The following is a 13,287-nucleotide window of genomic DNA, read 5'->3' as shown; positions in this document are numbered from 1 at the left end:
TCACAGAGCTGAGTCTGGATCGCAAACCAAGTCAGTCCATCATGCTTTCCCGGGAGAGTGGCCCCTGAGGGCAGCCTAGCAAGCTCCACAAAGGGGAACTAGGGGCAGGGGCACTGAGGAAGGGTTACAGCAGGTGCCAGGCCCTCCCACCTGGGGAGGTTCAGGCCTAGACAAACAGTCACAAAGAAAACGGGGCAGCCCAAGGGGAAGGTGATTAGCTTTGCCCACTGCAGGACAGAGGGTATATTTAAGCAACTTGTGTGCTACCCACCCCATCCCCGGGCCAGTCCAGATACGTTAAAAAATGAAATTTGCCCAGACCCCATGGCCACCGGGGAACTAGCTCCCAACAAGCAAATGGGAGAGAGCAGGACCCAAAACTGTCCAGATACTATGATTACAAAGAGGCAAAAATAAAAACCTGCGTCAGAAAAAGCAAGCTGCGGGGAACCACGCCCAGAGGGAGGCTGGCAGTGCTGGGGGAGGCGGCTGGAGCTAACCTGGTTTTTTTGTCTTTGTTTCTCTGATTTCCAAATACTCTGCAATGTTGTTGCTTTTATAATGAAAACAATAAATTTATTCTTTAAAAAAGGAGAGAAAGAAAGTGGTTGGTAACCGGGGGGAGGGGTGGAGCAACATACAAGGGTCTGGAGGCAGCGGGGAGCAGGCGGGACCAGGGTCAGTGGTGGTGGGCGCTCAGCTGTTAGTCACATGCTGAATCCCACAGGCCCCATCCTCCAGGCACACAGGACCGGGTGGGTCCTGGCAGGTGTCGGCCAGGATCCATCCAGGAGTATTTCTACCACCTTCCTTGCCCGGGCCCTGGCCCCCTTCTGCTCTGGCCTCAGCTATTCCAAGAGCCTCCTCCGAGGGACCCTCACCTCTACCCACGCCTCCCATTCTGTTCTCCTATTGCAGTCGCTCTGCTATTTCTAAAACACAAATCAGATCACAACATTCCCCTCATGAGAATATTTAATGGCTCCCTCGTTCCTTCCAGACCAGGTCTGGATTCCTGAGGCCTTCCGTGACTGGCCTCTGCTGACCTCTTTGGCCTCACTGGCTCTTTCCACCTTCCGCTCTGAACAGCCAGACCGAGGGCTTCCCCAGTGCTCCACTGCCCTTCTCACTTCCTCACCTCTCCCTGGAACTCTCTGCCTTCCCCCATTTCACTGGTTAACTACAACTTATTCCTTAGGCCCCAGTTTAAAGGCCACTTCCTCCTGGAAGCCTTCTGGGACTGCGAGGCTATGTTGGGCGCCCCTCTTCTCTGTTCCCTCTGTGCCTTGCATTTCCATCATCAGACACTTGTCATTCCATCTTCTGTCTGTTTTCTCATCCATCATCTGCAGTTGGACATGCTCTCTGTCAGGGCACAATTGAGGCTGAGTCATTTACCTTTAAGCCAAAAAGTACCTGATAAATGTTTGAATGAATGAATAGTCTAAGCAGAGGGAACTGAAAGTGTCATGGCCCAGAGGAAAGTCCCCTCCCCCTCCTCTGAGTCCCCGCCACCCACTCTGGCACTATGTTGTCCCCTGTGTTATACTCTTCCCTATTTCCTGGATCTTAAGCCCTATCTTCCTAATTGATCTGAGAAGAGATTGTGTGCTGTAGACTAGCAGACCCAAAAAAGTTATTAACAGCTAATAAACACAGAAATGGTTCTGCTTCCCTAGCAGCGAAAATTAAATGAGCTTCACATGTTAAAATAGCAAAAAGCAATAACATGGTAATGCTCAGTGCTGGTGAGGGTATGGTGAAATTAGCACTCTCCTGCATTATTGCTGGGAGTGTAAATTGGAAGTCATTTCTGAAAACAATCTGGCAGTAATGTGTCAGGAGCTCTATAAAAACGTTCAAACTTCCTGGTCTAGCGATCCTATTCTTGGTCATCTGTCCCCAGAAAATACCCCCAATATAGACCAAGTTTTATGCACAAAGCTGTTTGCTTCAGTGGTTTTCTGTTTGTTTGTTTTTACAGTAGCAAAAACCTGGAGCAGCCAAAATTTTTAACAACAGGGGGATGGCTCTGTAAACCATGTTACACAGTGACACAGTCTATAGTCGTTGATAATGGCCAATATTTACTGGCATTGTAATGACTTATTTTACATTCATATCGACCTCACAAAGATCTGAGGCACAGAGAAATTAGGTAACTTGCCCAAAGTCATGCAGTGTGTGGGTGATCTGAACTCAGAAAGTCAGGCTCCGAAGCTCATGCTCTCCACCCTGACACTAGATCCATTAGAAAGGATTAAAACCACCCTGCAGTCATTTAGAAAACACTCATGATACAATAATGGGGGTGGGAGAGAGTTTTAAATTATTTGTATAGATAGAGCAATGACATCTATATAAAAACCAGGTGTTGGAAGAAAAGATAAGAAGAAAATACCAAAATACTAGCCCTGGTGTGTTTTGGGCTTGGGGTGGGGACAGAAATGGGGGTAGGTTTTGGTTTACTTCATTTCTCTATTCTTGACTTTTCTGCAGTGTGGCTACATGACTTTTTAAGGAATATTTTTAATAACACTAACAGTTCAGCCAGCTTTGGCCAAGCAAGACACCCCAGCCCCCGCCTATGGCCCCATTAGGATTCTGGCCTCAGGCCCTGCAGGTTTACCCAGGAGACCTGAGCTCAGAGAGGGCCAGGAGCTTGTTCAAAGTCCCACAACAGGCCTTGAGCCCCATCCCAGACCCAAGCCAGGAGTGCAATCAGAAAGGGATTCCCCTTTCCTACCTGGGGACTTTGGGAGCCAAAGTCAGACAAAGGAAAGCCTGTCCACTTTCCCACTCACTCTCCTGTGTAAAATCCTTATTGGGTTGCCATAACTTTGGGAACACAGTTCAAACTCCCCAGGGTGGCCCAGAGGCCTTTGTTAAGGAGGCCTTGCTGGTCACATGCGTCTGGACAGGTACATCCCCACAGCATCCCTCCCTCCAGCCTCACTACACTACTCTCAGGTTCCCAAAACAAACTGCTCTCGTGCCACCGTGCCTTTGCACAGGCTCTGCCCTTGCATGTGGGGGCCATCACCCAGCGGGGACCTTGTCAGATACCCGTCAACCATTGAGAGTTAGGTGAGGTGTCACCGCCTAGAGGAAACCTTCCTGATCACCACCCCCGTCCTAGGCTCTATTTGCAGCCTCTCCCCTGAGCTCTTGCGGTGTCCTGGGCTCCTCCTTCACTGCAACCAAAGCACTGATCCCACTACCCTAGAACTGCCTGGTGACTTATCTGCCCGAGCCCCTAGGTGGCTGTGAGCTTCCCAAGATCAGGGCTCGGGTCTGGTTCTTGGCTGAGCAACTTCCTGGACAACCCTATACTGGGACTCAGCAGCACAGCCCACTAGGGCTCTTTCTTCAGGTCTCAGCTGAAGGTCACTCTCTGACCCTCTCCTGTTATACACACCCCATGGCCCTTTACACCTCCCTTCCCCTGCCTCTGTATCTTGGCTCTAAACATCCCGCTTCCCACCGCTGCTACCCTTGAACACAGGGTTGAGAGCCTGCCACAACCCCAGAGCCTTGCACCAGATGCACAGTCGGTGCTCAAGTGCCTAGTTCACCCTAGCTGCTCGATAGATGTTCACTGAAGAAACACATGGGAGAAGGGGGTGTGTCTACGTGGGCCTCAAAGATGGGGACGTTTGCCAGGAAAGCGAGAGAGCAGAGGGAGAGCATTCCAGGCAGAAACCACGGATGCAAAGACATGGGAAAAGCTGCTTCCTTCTTAGGACAGCAATGTGTTCTCAAATATGTCCCCTGCCCCAGAGAGGGGGCTTCCCCAGTGGTTCAGCAGTAAAGAATTTGCCTGCAATGCAAATCTTCCTGGGTCAGGAAGATCCCGGGAAATGACAACCCACTCTAGTACTCATGCCTGCAGAATCCCATGGACAGAGGAACCTGGCAGGCTACAGCCCATAGAGTCGCAGAGTTGAACACAACTGAAGTGACTCAGCACACAGGCACGCCCCAGAGAGGGGTAACAAGGTACAGCTCGGGTAGGGCTGGGCTAGGGGTAGGGGTGCTCCTGAGAAGATGAGCTCATCCCACTGAGGGATGAACAAAGACTGCATGAAGGTGGGATTTACTGTTGGAGGGAAGGGGAGATGTCAAGAGAGATGCCAGGGAAGGGCAGGCTGGGTGGGAAGAACTGTATGTGCAAAGGCCCTGAGGCAGGAAAGCACACGGCATCATGGTGGTCTGGTGTGAGCCCAGTGTGGGCTTCCCATGGGCTTCCCAGGTGGCACAGTGGTAAAGAATCCACCTGCCACTGCACGATGCAGGAGGCACAGGTTCAATCTTGGGTGGGGAAGATCCCCTGGAGGCGGAAGTGGCAATCCACTCCAGCATTCTTGCTTGGAAAACCCCATGGAGAAAGGAGCCTGGAGGACTACAGTCATAGGGTCCACAAGAGCCCAGTGTAGGAATTCTCAGGGGAAGAGGTAGCCAGGGCAACTCACAAAGGGCCAGAGTTCCAGGCTTAGACACTTAGATGAAAGGCCACATGGGATCATGTTCAGGGGTCCCTGAGCTGAGAAAGGCCATGGTCAAGGTTTTCAGTAGACGGGTCATCATGGGGCCAGGAGGATGGCCTGCACAGACAAGCAGGAGTTGGTCTAGGAGAGAGAAGCTGAAGTTTCCCGTCTTCCCAGCACCTTGAGACCCTATTCCCACGACCCCTCTGCCCTCCATATGCCCCTACTCTACACAGCCCAGAGTCCCGAGTCCCAGCTGCTGCACCCCACCCCATCCCCAAGACCCAGGCCAGCCTCAGAAACTTGCTCCTGGGAACTTCCTGTGAGGAACTAGGCTCCCGAGGGTCCTGGATCCAATTAGGCTGGGTTTCCGCAGCCCTGCGGGGCTGGGAAGGACTGTTTTCATTGTGAGGCTGGGGCTGATCAGAGCGGAAGGGGGCTGCTGTCTGTGCCCTGGTCAGTGGGAGCTGGGATGCTGCGCCCTCCCCTCCCAGTCCCCCCTCTCCCACTATCAGCCACCCAGACGCCCAGGGTGGTAACCCTCTCTGGGAGCTCTCGCGTCTCTGCCAGGGAACGGGCCGTGACTGCCTTCTCAGGGCTGAGAGGACATTCCGCAGGCTTTGAACCCATGCCCTCCTCTGCTGCCATGTCCCCTGGGGACCCCTTGCTCCTATCCCCAGCGGGAACTCCTTCTGCCAGTGTGAAATGACCATAATAATAAGTCACTGAGCGCTTCTTCCATCCCAGGCACTGTTCGGTGCTTTACAAGCATTTCTCACTCAGGCTCCTAATGACCCCTGTGAGGTGGATGCTGTGAACATTTTGAAGTATAACACACATTCAGGAAGATGCCTGGAACAAAAATGAGCAACTCGATGACTTATTACAAAGCCCACGTCCAGGGTGCCCCAAAGCCCCCACCCATGTCTATTCAACTGCAGTCCCCCATACCCCACAAAGATTCCACCCTGCTGGCTTCTAAGGCACTCTCTCCCTTGCCTGCCTGGGTTCATAAGTGAGACTTGGAGAGGATGTAACCTGCCAACCATGCAGCTGGTGGGGGCAGAGGGAGCCCCTTCTGTCCGCTCGCTGTGTGACCTTTAGCAAGTCCATTTCCTCTCTGGGCCTTTGTTCCTTCCTCTATGAAACAAAGAGATGCAACTAAACCACAGCCTGGGTTCTTGGACTCTCTGAGGGGCAATGTGGCCACTGAGTATTGAAAGTACAGATTCTGGAACAAGACAAGGTCAAAGCCACAGATACTGTTACCGAACTGGGATGATAACGGTGTCTCCTCAGCATCGCTGTGAGGATCTGATGAGTTAATAGGTATAACGTCTTTAGAACAGAGCCTGCTCCGTGGTACGGATTCCGTGGTGGCTGCTACCGTTCTGCTATGAGGTTCTCCAAGGCACATGAGAGCCTTTCCTAACCTTCTGAAGACTCCTGGAAATGGGACCAACCAGAGATGTCAACTGGGCTGGGGGCAGGAGGCGGGGTGCAGTTTCTCAGGACCCACGGGGCTGCCCGGTAGCCTGGTAGAGTCAAGTCTGGGATTAGCTCAGTGCAAGAGCCAGCTGCTGAACCCCAGCTGCGGCCTGGCCCTCAGGAGCTTTCTAGATAGGTCCTTGGGGGTCGCAGGCCGGGAACCCCCAGCAGGTGATCAGAGCCTGTACTGGGACTGTATCTCAGGACCCCTGGGGGCAGCCTGTGGGGCAGGAAAGATGGGGCCCAAGGCTGGTGTGGCAGCCTGCAAAGTGGGCCCTGAGCAGGGCAGAGCAGCGAAGGGAGGGCTGGGCTGATCAGAGAGAGGGATGGGGTGAGTCTGGGCTGGACATGTGGGTGGGAGGGTCAAGGCCACGGAAGACCTGGCACAAGCCCCAGCAGACCAGGCCCACCTCCCCCAGGTCTCAGGGCCACCACCCTCTCCATGGTCCTTGACTTCCCACCGAGGGGCCTTCACCCCAGCTCTTCCCTCTGCCTGGACTGCCCTCTCCTGGAAAACTTCAAGCCAGATCACTTCATCCCTGAAGCACCTCTCCCCTATACACACCATCATCGTCACTGGTTACAGTAAATGTAAAAGCACCAAGCTACAGGGCAGCCCTCGTCATAGGAAAGTGGTTCCTTTCCAGTAGGTACCAAAGTCTGTAATCATATCCTCAGCTGTGTTTGCCTCAAGTCTCCAGACCAGGGTGGGGACAACATTGGTACCCCCCACCCGTGTCCCCAGCATCGAGCAAGGGGCCTGGTACACAGTAAGTCCTCGAGAAGCATTGCTGAGGGAGGGAGGGAGGTCCAGGCAGGCTGCAAGCAGGTCTGGGTGGGGCATGGGCACACGTGAGTGTGCAGGTGTGTGGGAGGGATCCTGTGTTAAGGCCAAAGGATGTAAGGCCAGTGTAAGATGCACTGACGTGTAAACACAGCATGCACGGGTGTGGAAGACCCCGAGCAGGGGCAGCAGGCGGCTGTGCGTTGGTTCCTGGGAGGCACACGTGGGTATATGACTACCACGTGTAATCCGTGGGTGGCAGGAGTGCATGCATGTATATCACGTGTGTGGACACTCTAGTGGACTTGTCTTCTGAATGCTCGGCTCCTATAGGCCCAGTTCAGGGCATCTCTGGTAGTGTTTGTGAAATAGCAGGGCAGCCCCTCAAACTGGCAAAAGTGGGGTAGCGGAGGTAGGGTCAAAGGTGGATATGGAAGGACTGGGGGTGTGAATATGTGTGTGCGTGATGTCTGGAGGCTGTGTCCACCCCAACCAGGTGCCCCCTACATTGAATCCCAGAAGCTAAAATGGCTAGACTGTCCCCTCAAGGAGCATGAAGCCTTTGCTCAAAGCTCAGAGATGGACTCAAATGGTGAGGACTGCCCCCACGGACATTCTGCCACATGGATGAGGCAGGGACAAGGCAGGATGCTGTGGGCCCCACAGCCAAATCCCCAGGCCTCCCCCCACACCTTAACACTCAACACACCACTCAGCCCCCTCCCCAAATCCTTACCAGCTTCCAGAGTCTGACCACAGTCCTGGCAGTAGGAAGCTGAACCCACAGCCCCCAACACACTCCCACACCACCCACCTCTCAATCCCACCCAAGTCCAGGTGGGGTGCTGGGCCCTCTGCAGCCCTGTGCATCGGGGAACACTCCCCACCAAGGTGGAGATAAGGAGGGCAGTGTGACAGAGGGAGCAGCTCCCCTACCAGGGCTGTTGCTGCCTTTGACCCCAAGACATACGGTGGCAACCAAGTGACACCTGGGGAGAGGAAAGCCTACCAGGAAGGCATCCAGAGGTATGGGTGGCCCTGGACAAGGCCCATGCCTCTCCTTTCCTGCTGCAGTCTCCCCAGTGGACAGACTGACGTTTGGCTGGCTAACTGTGACGTCTGCCTGTCTTTAATTAACGTGGCTTTAGATCAAGTGGTTCGCCAAGAACTGGGTACACATGGAGCCTCATGGAGACGTCAGTGACCTGTTGCCATAAGTACACCAAGCCTCCCCAGTACCCTGGACCAGGACCAAGCACAGTGCTACAGGTACAGGAGGGGCTCGGGAGGCGTGTATGCTTGGTGCCAGGTCACACATGCAACACCAGGCACGGGGTGGCCTGCCCCCAGGGAGCTCACGACCCAGTGGGGAGAAAGAAGCTACTGAAGTCACAAAACCACAAGGTCAAAAGCACTGGGAAACCATAACGCTAACATCACTTCCCAAGCGTCATTCACAGGGTGGGAGCAGCACTTTGCCCTCTGTAAAGACGATCTTTCCAGAAATGACGATGGTCTGACAAAGGGAGGCTGAGGGGCCTGGTCAGGAGGGAACTCCCCATCACTCTAGCGGAGATCAGAGGCCCTCTTGTCAAGGATGTGGGAAGGGGGTTCCCGCTCTGCAGAGGGGTCGGGTGAGTTTGGGCTTCCCCTCAACAGCTGTGGGGTTCTAAGGCGGAGTCCTGGAGTGCTGGGCTCCAGTCACACAATGCGCCTGATGAGTTCTGTGGACTTGGCCAAGTTACCTCATGTCTCTGTGCCTCCGTTTCCTTAGCTGTAAAATGGGCGTGATAACAATGAGGATTAAGCATGTCCATGTTTACAAAGCCTTTTGGAACACAGCCTGGCACAAAGTGAGCACTCAGGGCCACTAAATAAATAAGACAGTGAAGAGCCTCTACATAAGGGTCTAAACCCCAGATCTGGGGCTCAGTGGTAAAGAGTCCTCCTGCGATACAAGGTTTGGGTTTGATCCCTGGGTCGGGAAGATCCCCTGGAGAAGGAAATAGCAACCCACTCCAGTATTCTTGCCTGGAGAATTCCAAGGACAGAGGAGCCCGGGGGGCTGCAGTCCACAGGGTAGCAAAGAAGTGGATAAAACTTAGTGACTAGACAGCAACAAAAAACCCCAGATTGGATCAAATGACTCCAGCGTCAAAGGTTCGGAGTCAAAAAGCTTCTCAGATGCCAAGTTCTGAGACTGGAAGAGACTGGGATTCTTAGATCCTGTGATTTAATCATCTCATTATTTCTTGACAACAGCCTGGAGCCTCCCAGGGGAGAGGAGGGCAGAGAGCTCGGTGTCACTTCATCTCCCAGGAGCTGCCCCGCTGCAGGGTTTCCGCCACACCTGGGCTCCCCAGCATCTCCTCACCTCCATCAAAGCCACGGCCACCCCACACTAGACCCATCTGCCCACTCGCCTGCATGGGGTTTAAGCACCTGCCAGCTGTGCAGACAGGTAAGAAGTGCAAATAAATAAATACAGGAAAAAGTTTCAGATACTGGTAAGAGCTGCAAGGGATGATGTGCCCATGAGTGACAGTGGGAAGCTATTACAGAGCAGGTGGCCAGGGAAGCCCCAGCTGAGTCAAAACCAGTGAAACAAGAAGGCGCCAGCCATGCAAGCATTCTAGGTTTGGGTGGATGTGCAAAGGCCCTGCCAATAGGCTTTGTAAATTCGAGCTGCAGAAAGAAAGTTGGTGTGGCTGAACGTGGTGAGACTGGGAGACAGGGGAGCTGAGATGGAGGGGCAGGCAGGCCCAGACCACAAAGGGTCTGTGTGATGTCCTCGGTCACGTCCAACTCTTTGTGACCCCAAGGATTGTAGCCTGCCAGGCTTCCCTGTCCATGGAAATCTGCAGGCAAGAATACTGGAGTGGGTTGCCATTTCCTCCTCCAGGGGATCTTCCTGACCCAGGGACTGAACCTGTGTCTCTTGAGTCTCCTGCATTGCAGACAGATTCTTTACCACTGCGCCACTTGGGAGGCTCATAAAGGGCCTTGTAGGCCCCTAAAGGACATTGGGTTTTCGGTCTTTGAAATGCTTAGGAAATATGAGAAGAGTTTCAGCAGGGGAATGACAAGGTTAAACAAGGTTTTCAGGGTCCCCAGATCATTGGGCTCATTCTGAAACCATAATGGTTTTCAAAATCAAGGCAGGGGGCCTGAATTGGTAATCAACAATCCTTCCTGATACACACTGAGCTCCTATCACGTGCCTGGCCAGGGCAGGGAGAGGGTACAGACACTCTTGCGGTGGTTCCCAACAAGCCATGAGTCATACAGATTACCCCATTTTAAAGATCAAGAAGTAGAGGCTCAGAGAGGAGAAGAATGTGCCCAAAGTCATACAAGCCATATACCACACTATAAAAAAAAAAAAAAAGCATCTTGGTTCCAGCACCCAGATTCACCATCAGAAGAGTATTTTCAAGCCTCTATTTCTCAAAGAGACCTTCCCTGGGAACTCATGTGGTGCCCACAAATACTGCCTGAGCTAGTGCTTTCTGCACCCTACTGGCTTTGGAGCCCTTGAAGACTATACTTGTATATCACATGGCTGTCCAACCAGGGCTAGATAAGCTGGGGATTGAATGGATGGATGGACAGATGGACGGGCAGATGAATGACTACTGAAATGACTAACCAATAAATTAACAAATGTACAATGAAAGAATAAAGGAATAATCTAGCTAACTAATGAACTAATGGATGGAGATGAAGGAAAGAAGGGAGGGAGGGAGAAAAGGAAGAAGGGACTCACTGTCTAGAAAGGCAGGGACGTATCTGCCCAGGGAAGGGCTGGAGATAGACTAGTGTTGGCCATTATAACACCCCTGGCCCCATCACTACAACCAGCAACCAGTGATGTCCTGGGCCCAGTGGAGTCTGACGACTAGGTAGAGTGGTGTCCCTCTGAGTGTCTCACAGAGAAAAGAAGACAGGAGACCATGGCTCTGCTCCTAGCTGGGACCCAAATCGCTGGGTGACTTCAAGCCAGTGGCTTCCCCTCTCTGAGCCCAGATGACCTCTCCGGGCCTTACCAGCTCTGATAGTCTTAAGGGGGCAGGCTTCTACATTTTTTTTTTTTTTTTAACACAGTCACTGAGGTCAGTAGATGAATCTGAAAGATCAAAAACCAGAAGTTAGGAAAGACACCTATCCACAAGTACCAAAATCTACCCAGGAAAAGGCTCCCTGGACAAGGAATCCAGAAGCCTGAGTTTAAGCCCTCCTCTGCCACTGCTCAACCTCTCCAAGCCTCAGTTTCCTAAGTTTTAAAATGGAGTTAAGTATCCTCACCTTGACAACTTCACCCAAATGAGTTTCTGGGAGAACCTGATGTGATAACAGCCATGCTCTACACCCTGGCAGGATTATGATGGTGGGGGCAGGGGGACGAGTGAAGGCAGACATGCTCTTCCATCCCAGTCCAGTTCTGTCCAAAACGACTCTTCCAGGAGTCAACCCCCACCTCCCCTGCCACCCTGCCAAAAGAGAACAGTGGAGAGAGCCCAGACGTGAAAACCTGAACATCTCTGTCTCAGATCTCCTAACTGGCAGTATGACTTTGGGCAAGTCACTTCTCCTCTCTGGACTTCAGTTTCTCCATCTGAAAAATGCCTAGCTTAGTTCCCCTCTGGCTCAGACATACCAAATTCTGCAGCCCTGAATCCCTAAGTCTCAGCCTTCAGCCCCTGGCTCTGCCTGAATTCAGCTCACCCTGCCCGGTGGGGCCAGAACACAGGAGTGACTAGAGGGGTCTTGCTTCCAGGAGACCTTGGGGCAGGGGTTAGACAGGCTTAGGGTCCTAGGACAGACAGACTTTTCCAGAAGGGCAAGACCAGGCCCAGCCTGCCCAGGCGCCTTGGACAGCGCCAGCACACCAGACCTTGTAGACCTTGAGAACCCTTCTGTAGCCTGAACGCCAGCAAGTCCTGACCTGTCCAGAGAGATGCTCCAGGAACTTCACCCAAGTCTAAACTGCCTTCAACAGGGAGCCTCCAGGATGCAGGGCAGAGGCGGTAAGAGCACACCACAGGGAAGAGGCTCAGACCACCCCCACCACCAGACAAACTCTCCTGCCCCTCCCCTCAGACAGGACCCACTGGGGCTGCCCGCCTGCCCCCAGCCAAACAGCCAACCACCTGAGGGCATTCACCCAGATGCCACCTACCAGGGCCAGGAGGCCCACCAGGGGAAGGGGCTCTCCAGCGGGAGCCACCCCAGCACGGAGGGCAAGATTTCCGCCTACAATAGGGCCCTGGCCACCCATGAAGGAGACAGGCCCACCCCCACCCCCACCCCCCACAGAGCTCACAGCTCTGAGGGTTACACACTGCTCCAGGGCACGGTGGCAGACAGCAGGATTATTTCCTCATGCCAAGGGTCTTAGCTGGAAACCGGGGGCCCACTCAGAGCTCCTACTGCCAACCCTTTCCTCCAAATTTGAGAATATAGCTCCTTGCAATGCCTCTTCCAAAAGACATTTCCTGGTCCCCGAAACCCCCATCCCCAACCTTCCACAATCCCCCACGCAGCTATGAGGAAATAGGCAGTTAACTTTTCCCAAAAATCCCGCAAAGGCAGCTGGCTGGGGGGGAGAAATGCGCCCCGAGATCCTTTCGCGGCATTTCACCGCCTTCCAAAAAAAAAAAAGCTTAAAAAAAAAAAAAGAAAACTTTCGGAGTTAACTTTAAATTCCCAAACCTCCCCCCCAAATCGCCCAGCGGCTTCCTTTTTTTTTTTTCTTTAAAGTGCAATTGCATTGTGTCTCACCTCCCCGAAAGGCTCGCGGCTCTCGCCAAAGAAAAGGAAAAAAGCCAACCCTTCGGGTGCCCCCTCTGCTTCCAGCCGCCTCTCCCACATTCTCAGACAGTTTTATTAAAATTTTCAGACAAAAGAAAAACAAAAATGGCAGCCTGGCTTATTTTTAAAACAGGACAGGGACGCCATATTCTGCAGATCTGCAAAAAAAGGGAGAAATCCGGCACTGGCCGCTCCACCGGGCCGGCTGCAAAGTGCGCGAACCGCGCCGTTTGCAATCCGTTTATTTGCATTAAGCCCCATGAATCATTGTTTACCGGAGAATTGCAGCAGGTTTGAATAGCCCGGCTTAAGAAAACACACACACGCGCGCACACCACACACACACACACACACACACACACACACACACGCACACTCGGAGAACAGACCAGACACGCTGCCGGAGACACTTCCTACCCCGCGCGCCGCTGCCGCCACCGCCGCTCCGGGCCGGGCCCGAGGCGCAGGCGGCCCCGGGCCCTCGGAGTGCCCCGGCCCGCGCTGACAGCGCCCGCGCCCCGGCCAGCCCCCCGCCCGCAACTCGGCGCAACTTTCCCGCGGGCGAGTGCCCGCCGCCGCCGGGCCCGCTCCCCGCGCCCCGGGCCCGCACGGACCTGGCTGTGCTGGCGGCGGCTCCGGGACGCGGCCGCAGCCCCGCGCCCGGCGGCCCGAGCAGGGCCGGGCTGGGGCTCCGGCTCCGGGCTCCGGCTCCGGCTC

General features: G+C 53.8%; 1 protein-coding gene across 2 annotated transcripts in view; it reads right to left on the bottom strand.

Annotated features, from left to right (window-relative positions):
- The window catches only part of ZNF362 (zinc finger protein 362), a 39,387-nt gene extending 26,102 nt beyond the window's left edge, over positions 1-13,285 (bottom strand). Inside the window, exon 1 of one of the 2 annotated variants that reach the window (XM_040228094.1) lies at positions 13,185-13,285. The gene's annotated coding sequence lies outside the window, so the exon portion shown is untranslated. Of the gene's footprint in view, positions 1-500; positions 8,692-13,184 lie in introns of those variants that run through there. The other variant, XM_040228092.1, reaches the window with a different exon arrangement.
- Positions 13,286-13,287: the final 2 nt, after the last annotated feature.

The sequence above is a fragment of the Oryx dammah genome, unplaced genomic scaffold (genome assembly GCF_014754425.2).
Source record: "Oryx dammah isolate SB20612 unplaced genomic scaffold, SCBI_Odam_1.1 HiC_scaffold_27, whole genome shotgun sequence".
NCBI classification, from domain to species: Eukaryota; Metazoa; Chordata; class Mammalia; order Artiodactyla; family Bovidae; genus Oryx; species Oryx dammah.
The sequence above is the reverse complement of the archived record's forward strand: the minus strand, read 5'-3'. Positions and strand labels throughout refer to the sequence as shown.